Source organism: Trachurus japonicus, unplaced genomic scaffold (assembly GCF_045865225.1).
Source record: "Trachurus japonicus isolate A0001 unplaced genomic scaffold, Traja_1.0 AP031061.1".
NCBI classification, from domain to species: domain Eukaryota; kingdom Metazoa; phylum Chordata; class Actinopteri; order Carangiformes; family Carangidae; genus Trachurus; species Trachurus japonicus.
Window position 1 is genome coordinate 36115 of NW_028221194.1, and position 18119 is coordinate 54233.

General features: G+C 44.9%; 1 long non-coding RNA gene across 1 annotated transcript; it reads right to left on the reverse strand.

Moving 5' to 3' along the window:
- Positions 1-5334: 5334 nt before the first annotated feature.
- LOC146959792 (uncharacterized) lies at positions 5335-8335 on the reverse strand. Its single transcript, XR_015035593.1, has 4 exons — positions 8187-8335; positions 5670-5772; positions 5516-5593; positions 5335-5423 (listed from the first exon to the last, which is right to left on the reverse strand). It is a non-coding gene; the product is annotated as an uncharacterized LOC146959792 (long non-coding RNA).
- Positions 8336-18119: the final 9784 nt, after the last annotated feature.

The following is an 18119-nucleotide window of genomic DNA, read 5'->3' on the forward strand; positions in this document are numbered from 1 at the left end:
TCCTCCTCCCAGGGAAGAAAACCAGCCGAGTAACTTCCCCACAGGTTTTTAGACGTTTTCTGCCGGCTGGTTGAATTGTTTTTAGGAGATAAATGCTGGATGAAATCTAACAGTGGCACTGTGGCAGTCGGATTAGTTCATTTGAATGAAAAGTGAAGCTTCAGGTGTCTGTGAGCAGCGCAGCCTTGGGGCTCTGTACGTACAAAAATCACCATATTTAGGCTACTTCAATAAATAAATAAATAGTTTTACAATGAGCCGATTGATTCATCCGTGGTCAGTTTATCCAAACAACGCCTGTAAGGAAATTCTCCGACGTGTTCGGAGGAGAGCAGAGCATAGACTGTAAGGTGCAGAGCCACTAGAGCAGCAGCGGCTCACAGGGGCGGCGGCAGCCGGTGCTGACCTGATGCCTGGGCGGTCAACCTCCCGGTGTCGCGGTAAATTGAGCACTGTACAATGAGCGCGGCACGGCGCATTTACTGTTTATTAACAGCCAGGTGTGTAGCCTACGTGTGTGCCTACGTGTGTGCGTGCGTGCGTGCGTGCGTGCGTGTGTGTGTGCGTGTGTGTGTGTCTGTGTCGTGAGACAGCAGGGAGAGGGGCTGACTGGCAGAGATGAGGGATAGTGAAAGCTGTTCTTTTTTTCTGTGAGAGACTGCTGCGGCGGACCCAAACCAAACTGTGGCGGCTGATTAATGGAAAACACTGGTATAGTAACGTTGTGCCGTTTCCAATTCAGCCACAGTGTCACTGTCACAGCATCAGCTGCAGCTGTGGAGAGTTGATGCGCGCTCCCGCACCAGCTTGGCTGATATGGCTGCAGTAACCCTGACGGCCGCTACGGCCGTTGTATCGCTACTGAGTTTTATTCCTCGATGTTGCCTCAAGCACCTTTAATGTTACAATTTAAATTTTGAAATAAATAAATTATAAGCATAACTTAATATGACCAAGGCACCTAAAAGCAAAAACACAGCAGTTTTCATCAATTTACAAGCAAGTTGGCAACACACAATAGCTGTGTCCCAATTCAGGGGCTGCAGCCTTCGGAGGACCCAGCCTACGCGGTCTCCGGAGGCAACGGCTTCGGAGGCTCCTCCGGGGGCCGCATCAACGGTTGGTAAATGGGACGGTCTAGCCTTCAGAGCACTTCCTGATCCGAACGTAAACAACGGCCTAACGTAAACAACGGCCGGACGTTAAACATTTAAAAGTGGAGCTTGTAACGGCTCTACCGCTCCTCCACTCCTCCTCCTCCTCCTTTTTTTTTTTTTTTAAAGAAGTAGAATCAATACAAGGGCAGTTATCATTAATAGCCTATACTAATAAACAAACCATTGAACAGCAGCCAGGGGGGGGGGCTTCAGGCTATTAAGTGAATAGAGAATAAAGAGCACAAGTAATGTGTTTTCATAGCTTTCTTATTAAAAGTTGTCACACACACCTCCGCTCCTCACCTGTGCAGCCAGAGCAGAGCTCAGCTCAGCAGCGGGCGACCACGCCTCTGAGCCGGCCGCAGAGCCGGGTTACCGTGGCTACAGCACAGAGCTGCTACGTTCGATAGCTAACGGCTAGGTTGCTAATAACAACAACGGTGCAGCAAAGCATCTTGGGATACGGGAGGCCGCGAAGGATAGTAGCGATGCATCCTCCGAATGCAGGGGAAAGGAGGACGCATTTGGAGGCTGCATTTGGAGGAGCCTTCGAATTTAGACGAATTGGGACAGCCTTCGCGCAGCGCTGTGACGTAATCGGCCTTCAAATGCACCCTCCGAAGGATGCAGCCCCTGAATTGGGACACAACCATACATTGGAGTGAATGGGTTTCTTGGGCGGATTTGCAATACCCATATCCTGCCACTAGGGGGAGAAAAAAGTGACCACGGGAGTCTATGGTGGTGTCGCTACTCTCTTTTCCAGTGCTCTAGTTCACACCAGAAACTTTTGGTCGAGACTTTTTTAGTTAATAGTTCTTTTGTTGTTGTTTTAAAGCCAAACTAACCTGAGGGTTAACATTAGACAATTTATTTCTTCTTAAAACTAGAACTGATATTCTTACTAGTTGAATTTTGAAGTCCGTGCTTCTGAGCTGCTCCTCCAGGTTTTCAAGAGCTTCTCTGTCTTTCAGCGGCAGCACATTTTTTTCGATATCAAGCTCTTCCTCCGTAATGGCTTTTAGCCCCTGAACTGTTGTGTAGAGGACTTTAAGCTGGTCCATCATCATCTGCTGATTTATTACAATATTTCGCAGGAGAGCTAAGAAGAAAAAAGGTTTTGTTAGTATGTTGTTTTAAACAAGTGATCCAATAAAAATTAGGGCCGGGACTCACTTAAAAAAAATAATCTACCATAAAATCTGGTGTATAAATCGCACTTTTTTCCTTTTTTTTCCATCTAAAAAGTTGTGTGCGGCTTATACACCGGTGCGCCCTGTAGACCAAGGTAAATGTCAACCCCGTTTAAAACTGGTATTAACATGCGTTCTCAGTGATCAGACTGCAGTCAGATAGAGCTGGACCACTTGAAAGTATGGCAACCAGGGTGCACTGAGGACGGATTGTGATCCGATGGGCCAAACCACCTCCCGGAGGCGGTCGGGGACATAAATTAATATTATTGTTATGGGGTTTTTTTTAAACCACCGTCTCTCATCTCTGTCAGTCAGCCCCTCCTCCTGCTGGACTCGGTCTCTCTCTCTCTCGCCAGCACGCGCTTGCAGGCACACATACATGCGCATGGAACACTAATAAACGCTATGTACTATATCGCGCTAAATGTACACTGTTTAATTACCCCGCGATCTCTTTTTTCTTTTTTTTGCGTCACAAAACCGTTGTCCACAAAAAAGTCAGACCTCACAATCCCTTGCCGCTATTTTCTCCCTCCGTATCACTGCGTGCTGCCGCCTGTAGACGCATTTCCGTCAGCTGTTTCACAGAGTTTACTGCTCGGATAGTTCACGTATACATATATTGTTTCATATACAGATTATGACACAAGTGATGAAGCCTTCTCTTGTTTTAGCGCAGAGCCAAAGGGAGACCTTTATGAACCTGCGTGGATCTGGTGTGTTTATCAAAGCTTGGTCGCCGTGCTGAGGCACCGGGTCAGTTTGAGCTGCGTTCAGGCTGCATTAAAGGTGTACAGAAAAGAAAATTGAATTTAAGCCCACTCTGGGTCATAAAATTAGTGTAATAACTCATCTATCAGACGATGTAGGCCAAACTTTGTGCAAAATTCTATTTTTGAGTAAATCCGGGATGAAAGTGTGTATTTTAGTGTAGTTTTTTTTTTCGCATTGGATAATGCAGGCGCACGGATTATACGTCAGCCTGTACACGATTCACTAGCCACTGATATTGGATCCGTAATCCGTCATTCAAACGTCTGACACACGCACACACACACGGAGCTCGGTCTCGCCCCAAGCTTTGAATATCCCGCCCACTCGATAACGACCAATCAAATTCGTTTTCCTTACTCGGGTAAACTCGTGTTGCAGCTCGTGACAACTCGGCGCGACAAACAGGACAAACGGCCATTTCTGTACACCTTTAAAACTCCTCAGGCATTGATCAGTGTCGGCGGCTTTTTACTTGTTACTGACTGGTCATCTGTGTGTTAGCGATGGTAGGCCTATAGCCTGAGGCTATATACAACAGGTAACAGTGTTGTTGTCTCTTTTCACCTCCTCTCTCCCTTGCATGATCAGTGTCGGCGGCTTTTTAACTTGTTAAATGATTGTGCTCCAGTATAATCGGTACGCCTTAAAGTCATCCAGTGCAAAAATAAGTGCGATTAAAATGCGTTAATTTTTGTGTAATTAATTAATCTTAATTAACGTGTTAAAGTCCCGGCCCTAATAAAAATGTGTACAGCAGACAGCATACTCACATGTATGAAGATTGGTTCTCTGTGTTCGCTGGAGTGGGCTGGTGGACACACGGCTTCTCTGGAGCGTGCTGGGGGGTGTACGGCTTCCCTGGTGCTGGCTTGGCTGTGCATGGCTTCTCTGGAGTGGGCTGGGAGATGTACGGCTTCTCTGGAGCGGGCTTGGCTGTGCACGTCTTCTCTGGAGTGGGCTGGGAGATGTACGTCTTCTCTGGAGCGGGCTGGTGGATGTACGGCTTCTCTGGAGCGGGCTGGGAGATGTACGGCTTCTCTGGAGCGGGCTGGTGGATGTACGGCTTCTCTGGAGCGGGCTGGTGGATGTACGGCTTCTCTGGAGCGGGCTGGTGGATGTACGGCTTCTCTGGAGCGGGCTGGTGGATGTACGGCTTCTCTGGAGCGGGCTGGTGGATGTACGGCTTCTCTGGAGCGGGCTGGTGGATGTACGGCTTCTCTGGAGCGGGCTGGTGGATGTACGGCTTCTCTGGAGCGGGCTGGTGGATGTACGGCTTCTCCGGAGTGGGCTGGTGGATGTATGGCTTCTCCGGAGTGGGCTGGGGGATGCATGGCTTCTCTGGAGTGGGCTGGGGGACATACTGCTTCCCTGGAGTGGGCTGGGGGACATACTGCATCCCTGGAGTGGGCTGGGGGACATACTGCTTCTCTGGAGCAGCTCTTGAGTATCGTCTGATCTGCAAACAGCATAATCAACTATTCAGGAATTATAAATAGATGACAGTGTTTCCTCTAGGACTTCTTAAAGCAGTGACTTCCGACGCAAGAATCAAACCCGCTAATTTTAAAAACATAGGCAGCAGCGCCCACTGAGACTGTTGTTATTCTTTCATGCGAGTTAAGTGACTGCTGTGTGGAAAACCAAGTGGTCAGTAATCGAATGCACAGTGTGAATTATGGGGTGGGGGGCTCACTATAGTAAACCATAATAATAATAATAATAATGCTTTGGTGTATTTCTCAGATCAGAATGACAATTCTCATAACTATTAGTTCAACATTTAGACATTTGTGCACATCATAGTATCACATGATCACATCATAGTAGCAATTTTTCCTTCCCTCTGGGTCCTGTCTGCAGTGGAGACACGGCCACTGAGAGGGACGAGTGAGAGGACAGTTCCTGTAGAAGTTCCTACCCCCTCCCTTTACCAGGAACCCCTGCAGTGGAAACGCGACCTTAGCTGTAATAGAAAAGGACCTAAGTCGAGTCGAGTCGAGCTGTAACTGTGTAGTGGAGAAGGGTGCAGAGTAATGGTAACTGGTAAATTGTTATTGTGCGTTTGCCCCAACCCAATTCTGGAGTGGTGGGCGTACTTAATGTACATAGTGGAAACCGTGAATAAAGATTTCTGGTGCATTATACAGTCCATCTTGTAATATTTAAAGAGATAGAACAAAGTAAACTCAAATTGAAAGTAGCTAGCCCTTACTGTATTTTTCCTTTTTGTAAGACAGCTTCGTTGTGAGGGCCAAATGGATGCAGAATCCTAGGTGGATTGGGCAGTTCAGTTCGTCTGGGGTCAAATAGCAAACCCAAGATGGTATCAACATTTTACATTTCGATAGTAGTCCAACACAAATACAGCAATTGAAACTTCTCACTTACTTCTTCCTTGGCTTAGCTTTTGGAATCACATCTTCATCATCATCATCATCTTCCCCAGGGAAGAGGATGTTCTTAGGTCTAATTAAGAACTTCATGTTATAAAAAATGTAAATGCATATAAATATAGACATGTAGAAATATAACAGTGACTTACATTCTTCGCCTTTTGGTTTGAATTGGCGAGTCCTCCCCATCTGTCCCTAGATCAGTGTGTTCCACGGCATCCGGTAACTTCAGCCTCGCCTCATTGTAATCATCTGCACAAAACAAAACAAAAAATACTTACAATTGATTGTCCCTCAAAACTGACTGGTGTGTTAGTTTGTGATTAGTTGGTTCATTATTTTTATTCACATACACTGGCAAGAAAAAGTATGTTAACCCTTTGAGGTTATTGCTGTCGAAGAAGGTTTGAGAAGTTATTAAAGGAACTGCATGTAAAAATGTACAGCAAGTTATCATAGAATCACTCAACATGTCACCAGAAACTAAGAAATCGTGTCCATTTGTAATACTGATCTAACTGACAACAACAGTACAGCCAGAATATTCACATTTTAAAATTTTTATTTGCAGCCTGCAGTGTTTTGGCATAACGTGGCAGTTCATAAGATGAGTCTGGCCGGGTCAGGTCGCCTGTCTCCAGTTATGTGTTATGATCTAGTTACTGTGAATCAGAGTATGTGTGGCTATCTGGCAACCTCGAGTCTGGGGGCGAGGGGAGGGAAACAACGTGTTGCAGTGTTCTGAATTTGACTGCAGCAGCAGTTTCGGCCACAGTCTTACCTTTCAGGGTTCACTTAAAGCTATGGTCTACGATCTGAAAGATGATGAAATTTTGAAAAAAAGCACCCTCCCACACACACTACCCGGCGCGACCAGTCTCACTGACTCTGGAGCTGGAGCAGCGCCAGTACCTGCGGTCCCGTTGCCGCCAATGTGCGAGGGGTGGGGACGAGGCGGGTCGAGTCGGGACTACGAGGAGCAGCGGAGACGAGGGGATTGGATGGAGGGTACAAGCCAATGCGACCATCAGTGACGGACGGATAGCATTGGTCAATTTCTATGCAGGCTTACAGCAGATAGACTGAATGGATTGTTTTGGTTCTTGTTGCTATTTATGTTGTGTAGATGGGACTACAGGACTATAATCGCCGTATAAACGATGTTAATAATAATTACCAATCTTCCAAACCATAACTTTAACTTTTTCCACCAGCACTATAAATGTTTAATGGATATGCTCAATAAAGACATGACATAATTTTTTTGTGTGGTATGAGGTTAAGAACATGTCAGTGTTTCCTCTACATTCATTTAGCAGTGGCGCACCGCCACAGCTAAATCCTAGCCGCCGCTGCTTCAAATTTCTTTATTTCTTTATTTATTTTTTAAATTGTCGCTAATCCACCACCGCCACATGCCTCCACCTTCACAGCAGAGTCCTGCACTGCACCTCGCGAGTAGCTACTAAGGTAAACTACAGATAACTATCTTGCTCAGTATCTACTCTTTGCACCCCCTCTGCACCTCGATGACAGACCACAGCCTGTTTTTCCGCAGAATCATTGAACTCAGGTGACAGAATGACAACAGACTCAGGACAGATCAGTGGTCGCTGTTGCCGGTGTTTTTTTTTTTTTTTAATTAGCGGGTTTGATTCTCGTGTCTGACGTCGCGCTCAGTGCTGGTGGAAAAGAAAAAAAAACTAGAAAGTGTGTGTCAGTCCGTCGGGCTTATGATGATGTTATTGTAGCGCATACAGTAAGTTTAACAGGACATATCCTCTACTGCGCTGTAACATAAACGTGCATAAACTCCCCCTCCTCTCCGCGGCCGTCCGCTGGTGCGAGTGGGAGGAGGGGTAACGGCGATGACGGCAGCGACACCGACAACGACGAGACGGCAGAACGATCCTGTGTAGGAGCTGTCCATGCGGTTACTTAACCAAAAGTCTCCTGAAGAAGGCCCAGGTTAGCAGGTTGGGGGGGGGGGGTCTGGGGGTCTGAGCGCCACTCCTTAAAAAAATCCTAGAGGAAACACTGCATGTGTTTGTGCCTTGGATGTAGATCGGCTCACCTTAAATTATCAATTAATGCAATAAGAAATTCCAATGGTTTCACATACATTTTCTTGCCACTGCAATACCTCAAATACAACTGTTTGTCCATCCATAGAAATTCTGTACGTGACATACAGTACAGGTCAAAAGTTTGGACACACTCAATGCATTTCCTTTATTTTCATGACTATTTACATTGTAGATTCTCACTGAAATTCCACTAATGAACCCTGAAAAGGCACACCTGTGAAGTGAAAACCATTTTCAGGTCAGGTTCACCTCTTGAAGCTCATCAAGAGAATGCCAAGAGTGTGCAAAGCAGTAATCAGAGCAAAGGGGGGCTACTTTGAAGAAACTAGAATTGGTGGGGGCAGAGATAGAGGAGGAGGAAGACGGAGAGGAAGAAGAAAAGAAGAAAGAGAAGACAAAGAAGAAAATATGTGTTTTCAGTTAATTCACAATTTTTGGTTAATTCCACATGTGTTCATTCATAGTTTTGGTGCCTTCAGTGAGAATAAAGGAAACACATTGAATGAGAAGGTGTCCAAACTTTTGGCCTGTACTGTACACATTTAGCAAAGATAATAATCTCAACACGACTGCACTTACTTGATGTATACATTATTCTGATTCTGTATGGTTTCCACCCTGCTCCCGGTTGCTCTTGGTTTTTTGTGGCCTTCACAACATCGACTTTGCTGGGCGGCCACATGCATTCCTGTCCATTGACCCATTTGGAGGGTACTACCTCCACTTCATTGGTGTTTTCGAAATAAACAATGTGGTACATTGCCTGATGAAGAATGGAATTTTGTCATTTTTGAGGGGTTGCTGTAGTTTAAGTGTAGGGGATGCAACTTGAAAGCAATATGAGAAGAGACTTAAAAAAAGATGGATCTGATGATGTACTACAATCTAAAATCAAAACTAATTTATAAATAACAGTGCAAAGAACATGCACTACTACCCTTTCTAAGGGTTCAAAGAAACAACATTATGTACATACTCGCTCTATTTCAGAGGAGGGCTGTGGACTGTTCAGAAACCTGCCTATTAATTCAGTGACCCCTGGAGGGTGATTCATTTGAATGAATCAGTGGCAGAACAACAAAGCCATCACGATAGGGCAACCTGATGTACTTTTGTACACTTTCCTCCATCGGAAAGTACTGGACAGTCATGGACAGGTTACAGACTTTGTATATGCCTAACTCTCTGGAGTCAAATGGATATACAAAGAATGGTTCCTTGCACTTGTACTTTTTGCCTGCAATGAATTCTACTCCTCCCTCAATGATAAAGTTTTCCACCAAAACCACCTCATTCCCAATTCTGATGCAGCAATCTCTCTTTGATGGCTTGATAATTACACCATTCATGGACAACACTTTGAACTGTTGTATTTCTCCACTAGTGGACTGTGGAACTGGTCCATCTTTATGTTCCACTCTGTGCACTTTAGGTGCCTGTGAACTGAGTTCATGACCAGAGTTGACATGATCCATTTCAGACAGCCTGCGGATCACTTGGGTCAGAGCATTACGTGGCCCTCTAACCATCTTTTTAAGTTGCCCTAAGAAATTCTCGAATGGAAAACCCGAGAAAAGATCCAAATTGCCATGCATTTTGACATCCTGACTGAGATGGACAAGACCATGTATATTGTACACCAAAAATTCTTGCCCATAAAGACTGCCAAAGTGTTCAACAAAGGAAACCAGCAAAGACTGTGCAGCGTCATTCATTGTCAAACAATATTCCGAGCTCACTAAAATATTGATGGCACAAGACAAAAGCAAGAAGTTTTCATAGACTTGTGGCTTCAAAATACCGTGCAGTACAACGGGGCCAGTGTACAACAAAAATTGGCGTAGCTCAGTTGCCTTCCATCTGTTTATCTCAGCCAGTGGACGTGGCCTTCTGGCAAACTCCGATGGAATGTAGTTTTTTGCAGCAAGTAGTCTGTCTGAAACCAAAGAAGCCTGACTTGATGACATACGGCAACACAATGGGCCAGGAGGGCCCATCCACAAATGAAGGAGACGCCTCATTACCCCTAAGCACACCAAGTGCATGTAGTCGTGAGGGAAGGTGGCTACCATGTCGACATCAAGGTGGGAGAAAGGTGAGGGTTCGCGATGGTGTTCCTCATCAGTGGCTTCTCTGAAAGATTTGTCAGTTCTACACCTTGCACTGACCTCAGGAAATGTCATTCTGCTACCTATTCGTAAACCATTTTGGTGGCACTTGTCGCATCCATGGTACGCAGTATGTGATTTGACACCTCTGATGAAGGCTCGGGCTGGGGTGTCACACACAACAGAGCTAACAGTCAAAATAAATGTCTTGCCCTTAAAAACAAACCCACTGCTCAGTGTTTTTAATTCAGTCACCAGATGTTCCAAATATTGTGACAAAGAATTGGGTTTGGAATCCCCACAAAAAAGGCCTATCATCACAGGTTTCTTACTGTACCCTTGCAACATGCCAAGTATTGGCCAGAACTGAGTGCTTGTGCTCTTATAAAGTGGCAGACCGTCAAAGTTGAGCTGTAGTCTAAAAGTGTGTCTGTCTGGGAGAACAGACCACACTTTGTTCAGGATGGAATGAAATACATTCAGTATTCCAAAATAATGGAATATTCCACCTGCTAAAGTCTCAATTGTGTATGTTGTTTTTGTTCGGAGCAATGTTCTTCCATCTTTGGGCAGAAAGGGATGGTGAACTGTCAAGATGGAGAGCAGGGCTGATAAAGCCATCAGGGAAATGCCAAACTCAATAGCCCAGTCTGCCAGAGAAGCCCTTAAATCACTAACATTCCCTCTGCATGTATCAGTATAATCTGTGTCCAACTCATCGGAATCATCAAACCTATGTTCTGCCTCCATATTTACATTAAGTTCACACTCTCCATCACTATCAGTGTGCATCTCTTCTCCACCTGATGCTTCAGTGTTTAAGCCCATCTCTACGTCTCCATCATATTTTGGATTTTCCTGCTCATTTTCTAATGATGTCATTAGTTTGTCAACTTTTTTTAAAGCTCTTCGTCTCATGTTGCTCCGCTCATTGTACCCCCAATGCCCGTCCATATTGGTTAAATACCTTTTTTTAAATAAAATCCCCTTATCCAAGCAATGTCCAAGCAATGCACTGCAAGGAAGAAAAAAAGAAGACAAATTAAAATTAAAATAATCACAGCCAAAACATTATATACAAACATTGTGACAAATATTGAATTTGTTTACAGTTTGAGATTTAAATGTTAATGTTTATTTTAGTTGAAGCAAGGAAAACTGAGAATATTACGCTGAAGGCTGAAATTCACAGGACATATCTGTTCTGTCCTGAAATTCTCTTCTATAAATGCACATTCTACATCTCAGAGGTGACTTCTAGGGGCTTGCTTCACCTCTCAAACGGGGGCATAGCTCTGTGGGATCCTCTCTCTCTTTCTCTAACCGCTGTCTCTGGTGCTGAACCAAAGAAGCCCTGAGCCACGCATCACTTACCTGCCAAGTCTACCGATTTTTCCCCTCCACTCAAAAATACGTTTTTCATATTGTTCCTTCTTACACTTGAATTACTGAGTTTCAAATTTTTGGGATGCCATATATTTGCACATTTCTTGATTTTTTTTTTAATGAGGGAAAATTATTTTAACAAGGTAATTTAACTTTTTTTGTGTAAAGCCTATATCATTCTAATTATTAAGAAAAAAAGTGGTAAAAACTTCAAGAAAAAGTTGGGGACTCCCTTGAACCCTCTCAAGGACCCCACTTTGAGAACCTCTGATCTAAAGACACTTTGATGAAGGTGCGACACTCACCTGGAGGAGTGATGTTTAGGTCAGGAGCAGGCTGGTCGGTCTGGGTGGCAACTGAACGTGGTGTGGATGGGCGTTAAGCAGGAGGAGGGAGGCTGAGGAGGAGACAGACCAACAGACCATCAACCAACCAACCAACCAACCAACCAACCAACAGGACTCTGTTTGGCGGACAGGTACCTGGATGGTCGATCCTCAGACTTGCCCTGCAAGGGGGGTGGGGCTGCAGAGGCGAGTGGAGGCCAGAGGCTCCGCAGACACTCTGGTGCAACAGGAACAGATCGCAGAGTCAGTAGGGTTTAAAAGCTCATTCAAAATAAAGGTGGATGTTTCTATTTTCATTTCCCAAAATAAGTTTCTATTTTTTATTTGAAAGACTGGTAAAATTTAAAAGGAAAAAATATTAAAAATTCAAGAAAAAAAGTGGTAAAAACTTCAAGAAAAAGTTGGGGACTCCCTTGAACCCTCTCAAGGACCCCACTTTGAGAACCTCTGATCTAAAGACACTTTGATGAAGGTGCGACACTCACCTGGAGGAGTGATGTTTAGGTCAGGAGCAGGCTGGTCGGTCTGGGTGGCAACTGAACGTGGTGTGGATGGGCGTTAAGCAGGAGGAGGGAGGCTGAGGAGGAGACAGACCAACAGACCATCAACCAACCAACCAACCAACCAACCAACCAACAGGACTCTGTTTGGCGGACAGGTACCTGGATGGTCGATCCTCAGACTTGCCCTGCAAGGGGGGTGGGGCTGCAGAGGCGAGTGGAGGCCAGAGGCTCCGCAGACACTCTGGTGCAACAGGAACAGATCGCAGAGTCAGTAGGGTTTAAAAGCTCATTCAAAATAAAGGTGGATGTTTCTATTTTCATTTCCCAAAATAAGTTTCTATTTTTTATTTGAAAGACTGGTAAAATTTAAAAGGAAAAAATATTAAAAATTCAAGAAAAAAAGTGGTAAAAACTTCAAGAAAAAGTTGGGGACTCCCTTGAACCCTCTCAAGGACCCCACTTTGAGAACCTCTGATCTAAAGACACTTTGATGAAGGTGCGACACTCACCTGGAGGAGTGATGTTTAGGTCAGGAGCAGGCTGGTCGGTCTGGGTGGCAACTGAACGTGGTGTGGATGGGCGTTAAGCAGGAGGAGGGAGGCTGAGGAGGAGACAGACCAACAGACCATCAACCAACCAACCAACCAACCAACCAACCAACCAACAGGACTCTGTTTGGCGGACAGGTACCTGGATGGTCGATCCTCAGACTTGCCCTGCAAGGGGGGTGGGGCTGCAGAGGCGAGTGGAGGCCAGAGGCTCCGCAGACACTCTGGTGCAACAGGAACAGATCGCAGAGTCAGTAGGGTTTAAAAGCTCATTCAAAATAAAGGTGGATGTTTCTATTTTCATTTCCCAAAATAAGTTTCTATTTTTTATTTGAAAGACTGGTAAAATTTAAAAGGAAAAAATATTAAAAATTCAAGAAAAAAAGTGGTAAAAACTTCAAGAAAAAGTTGGGGACTCCCTTGAACCCTCTCAAGGACCCCACTTTGAGAACCTCTGATCTAAAGACACTTTGATGAAGGTGCGACACTCACCTGGAGGAGTGATGTTTAGGTCAGGAGCAGGCTGGTCGGTCTGGGTGGCAACTGAACGTGGTGTGGATGGGCGTTAAGCAGGAGGAGGGAGGCTGAGGAGGAGACAGACCAACAGACCATCAACCAACCAACCAACCAACCAACCAACCAACAGGACTCTGTTTGGCGGACAGGTACCTGGATGGTCGATCCTCAGACTTGCCCTGCAAGGGGGGTGGGGCTGCAGAGGCGAGTGGAGGCCAGAGGCTCCGCAGACACTCTGGTGCAACAGGAACAGATCGCAGAGTCAGTAGGGTTTAAAAGCTCATTCAAAATAAAGGTGGATGTTTCTATTTTCATTTCCCAAAATAAGTTTCTATTTTTTATTTGAAAGACTGGTAAAATTTAAAAGGAAAAAATATTAAAAATTCAAGAAAAAAAGTGGTAAAAACTTCAAGAAAAAGTTGGGGACTCCCTTGAACCCTCTCAAGGACCCCACTTTGAGAACCTCTGATCTAAAGACACTTTGATGAAGGTGCGACACTCACCTGGAGGAGTGATGTTTAGGTCAGGAGCAGGCTGGTCGGTCTGGGTGGCAACTGAACGTGGTGTGGATGGGCGTTAAGCAGGAGGAGGGAGGCTGAGGAGGAGACAGACCAACAGACCATCAACCAATTAATAGGTTTGAATGAAAAGTGAGCTTCAGGTGTGTATTGCTGGACAGAAGAGCAGCGCTTCCTCGGGCTACGTATTTGCATTTTTCACCACATAAATTAATAAAATATTTATAATAAACCACCATCACGTTTTTTTAAACTTTGACTTAATCATCTAAACACACTGCTCACAGGATTGGGAAAACTAACAATTGTAGCCGTTCCGCATCTAGGAGAATTGCTCCGTAATTACACCGGCCATGAACTGACCGAGAACGTTACAAGCCCCGAGCGGCTCGGTTCGTTCATGGCCGGTGTACGGAGCGATTCACCTGTTCCCCTCCCGTTTTCTTTTTAAAAGCATGAGAAAAGAAAAGAAAGCATATGAACAGCAGCACGACGCAGCGCTGTTCCCCTGTGGTTTCAGGGGTCTAACTCAGTCTCGTGTAACTTAACTTAATGTTAACGTTAGGCAACTGATGGCACAGTGAAAAAAAAAAAAAAACTCTCTTCGTCCCGACTGCTTCCCGGGGGAATTATGTCCCAAATACACATTTTTACGACGACAGGACGGCGTTAGTCTAGAGCCCTGCCATCTATCCACTGATTTATAATAAAAACGGTGAGCTAACTAACCTAGTTAGCACTGCTAGTAACGTTAGCGTATTATAAAAACCGTTTGCGAATGCTACTGTTGGCTAACGTTAGAAAACTAACCGGTACGTTAACCAAACCGTACACAACCGTTAACCAAACCCTACACCACCACCAAACCATAAAGTAACTTACACAACCATAAACCAAACTGTAGACAACCGTTAACCAATTCGTACACAAAACATCACAGGATTATAGTAAAATGTGACTTTAAAAACTTTACTTACTGCTGGAGTTGTCCTCTGTGGCAGTTAGCGCCAGGTCCAGTAGCCAGTTACCGCAAGTCCGAACCGGTCAAAACCTGCTTAACGGCGGTAACTGACGATGACGTCATTACGTCACGAGAGGGAGTTGTGCGCGAGCCGCTGCCAGCAGATGTCAGAGCGGTCGCCTCGGGGGCCGATAGCCTCATCCAGACCGCTGTCTGCGGCAGCAGGTGGTGCTGCAGGAGACAGGACGGATCAACTGGACGTAAACGTGCAGCCACTTGTAAGTCTTGTTTTCTAACGTTTGCTAACAACCCATTTACTGAACGTAATGATTTAATTCATGAGCATGGTATACGTAGATGCCGCTTGGCTTCTCACGGCCGCCATCTTGAGTAGTTCCTCCTGACAACAGAGGGTTTAACAGCTGTGAATCTGGCTAAATGCCAAACTTTTTGTGCCGCGTACGGATGTTCCCATGAAAGAAACGCCAAAACGAAGAGACATGGAATAACTTTTCTCAAGTAATACGTTGTTTTATATTATATAACTGTTCTGAACTTGTTGAATTTGATGTAGGTAAGTTATCTGACATAAATGAAACTAACGTAACGTATCATAGGGTGGATGGATTTAGTGCATATACCAGTAGTTAACTATTTCACTGCCAAAGACGAGTTATCTCGTGAATCCAAGCGTAGTCTGTTTAGTTTTTTTAATGGCAACGCCATGCTGAATGTCTTGCCCTACTCCTCTGTGAAGATCAGACTTGTATCATCAAAATAAAGTTCAGAAAAACACATTTGGATTGACATATATATAAAAAATATAGCGTGTTTTTCCAAGCCTCACGGAGCGGAGCGGGTGTCTTACTGCAGCGGCGCCGCTCCGTGACACTCTGGCCGCCGGGTGAGAGCTTAGGGTGCGGCGGCGGGGCTCATGGCGGCTCGGCAGCTCGTCGAAGCTCCGTGATACAAAGCACACACGTTAGTAACAACAACCCCGTTGATCGCTCGTCGTTAGTCGTCAAGAGCGTTTGGAAAGTCGCCAGATTTTGCGAGAAATCACTCAGATAGCAGCTTGAAAATCCCGCGATCTAGTGTGGATGAGGAGCGGACGGCGCCGGGGAACGTGACGAGGAGAGTTAAAGGTGGTGGGAGGGTCTGTTGTGAGCGTACATGGACTGTCTGTGGCTGAGTTCAGGGGGCACGTCAGCCAGAGCTGCTGTGTGTGTGTGTGTGTGTGTGTGTGTGTGTGTGTGTGTGTGTGTGTGTGTGTGTGTGTGTGTGTGTGTGTGTGTGTTTGTGTGTAGATGTGTGTGTGTGTGTGTGTGTAGATGTGTGTGTGTGAGACAGCTGACCAGAGGAAGCTGGATCTGATCTAAAGCGCCGTGTTTCGGCTACAAAAACCTGTCGAACTGATCCGAACACACACACACAGACAGACACACACACACACACACACACACACACACACACACACACACATGCACACGCACACGTCACGCACCCACACACTAAAAAAAGGAAAGAAAAAGTTGTAGGCTAACTCAAAGAAAAGAAAAAAGGCTGCAGTAGTGTGTGTCAGTAGCTAAATGTTTTGTCTGTTGTCATCAAAAGTCATTTGTCAGTGTTGATTTAGTTGTTGTTTACAAGAGAACAACTGTACAGATGTTGAGGCATCACTAAAGCAAAATATAAAGGAGCAAATTGTACTGGTTCACCTGAAAATGACAGCCGACACAAAAACCTCTTTTTCTCAAGATTTTGGTGCCAAAATGACATTTTGGGCTAAACTAACCTATATTCAACCGCTAATTTCACAAGACTGGAACAAGATAGAAACAAACAGTTTTTTTTTTGCTGGAAAGTAGAGACCCTCATCTTTCCTTTGATGGGTTGAATGTGTAGTAAAAGTACATAATATATGGTGGGTCTACGAAAATCAGTCAGAAAGCTGGAAGAAGCTGCTGTGAGAATGGCTGGCAGTCAAAGAGTTAAAGGTTGAATATGTAGAATATTTATTAAAAGCTATATTTTTTCAAAAATAATACATCCATGGGGCCTTTAGAGGGGTACAGAATGAAAGTATTGCTTTTCCATAAAAAAAATTTTTTTAGTCTGAATTATTATTTTTAATATTTTTGACGGGCTCGACAATGACTTTCTGTCAACGTTCTGTTTACATTCGTACCAGGCTGTAGCCGACATGTGGCTCAGTTCTCCGCTGTTTTCCTGCCTCCTCCCGGTCGGATGCGTTTGTTTCCAACCAAGCCTTTTTAATAATCAATCGGTGGATCAATGGATTATCATATACATGTTAGGATGGGTGTATTTGTAGTCTTATCTGTCATAAGCACGTTTATCGTCGCGGACTTTCGGTGCCACGGAGCTCCTTTTTTTTTTTTTTTTTTCAACTTGAGGAGAGCAGTGACAGCGGAGGCTCTGAGGCTCTGAGCAGCAGCGGTGTGGAAGCAGAGAGCCTCCACTCTCCCTGTAACAAGCTACAAGTCATTTATTATGCTGTTAATGACGGTAAAAATGAAACATAAGGTAAATATCCTGCTTAGCTCTCCTCCTCTGCTGTCCTCTGATCAGAGCGGAGTCCCTAGCAACGGCCCGTTTTACCTAGCAACGGTCTGGCAATCGACTGCTGGAATTCTTTTTCTGTTGTTTTTCTTGTCATTCTACATAGTCAACCTTTAATATATTAATAGTTTGTTATTTTGTTGCCTGTATGTGTAGGCTTATCAGCTGTTTCCCCCGGCTGTGAGTTTGTGGTTGCCTTGGTGATGAGGCCAGCGAGTGAGTGTAAACCACTGTAGGCTAAATCAGTTTCATGGCACTTAACCCTAACTGCTAACGTGAGTTATGTAGCTGAATTGTAGTATTTCTATTCAAACAAACGGCTTGAAAATCGGTTGAAAATTAAGTGATAGATCTCTGTAGACTACAGTAAGTAAAAGTTAGACACCTCCTGCTCAAGATGGCGGCGGCCAAGGGCTGTACAGTGCGACATATATGTCGCACGTGCTACATCAAAACATGCCTGTGCTAAGAATTAATTAATTAAAAAACCCTGTAGCATGGCTGCTATGGGTAAACAACAAGAAGAAGCAGCAGCAGTGTATCAGCTGGTCACTTGTGGAAACGTTTGTGAGCATGGGGAGTGAAAGAGTCGGAGCTAGAAGATGCGCCAGCAGCGTTGTAGGTCTGCTGTATGGGACCGCGTGTGTGTGTGTCCGCGTGCTACCAATTAGCGATTTAGCGCGTTTAGCATTTATTAGCTCCAGCGCGGCCTGAGCAGCAGCAGCAGCTGCAGCAGGAGGAGGAGGAGGAGGAGGAGGAGGGGAGGGGGAGGAGGAGGAGGAGGAGGGGAAGGGGTTTCGGTAAGAGCCCAAACGAGACCGTGGCAGGACACCTCTGCCTCTGTTTCACTTATGTTGCTGGTAACTAATGTTGTTGTAAAAGTAGTAGGCTAAAGTTAAATTATTTTGTAATTCAAGGGGCAGAGCATAAGAGACATTTTTGCTTTTTATATTTTATAAGATATATTTTTTGTAAGAACCACAAAGATATTTCAGTGAGTAACTAATTGTTCTTAACATTTGTTAGATAACTTTCTTTGCCC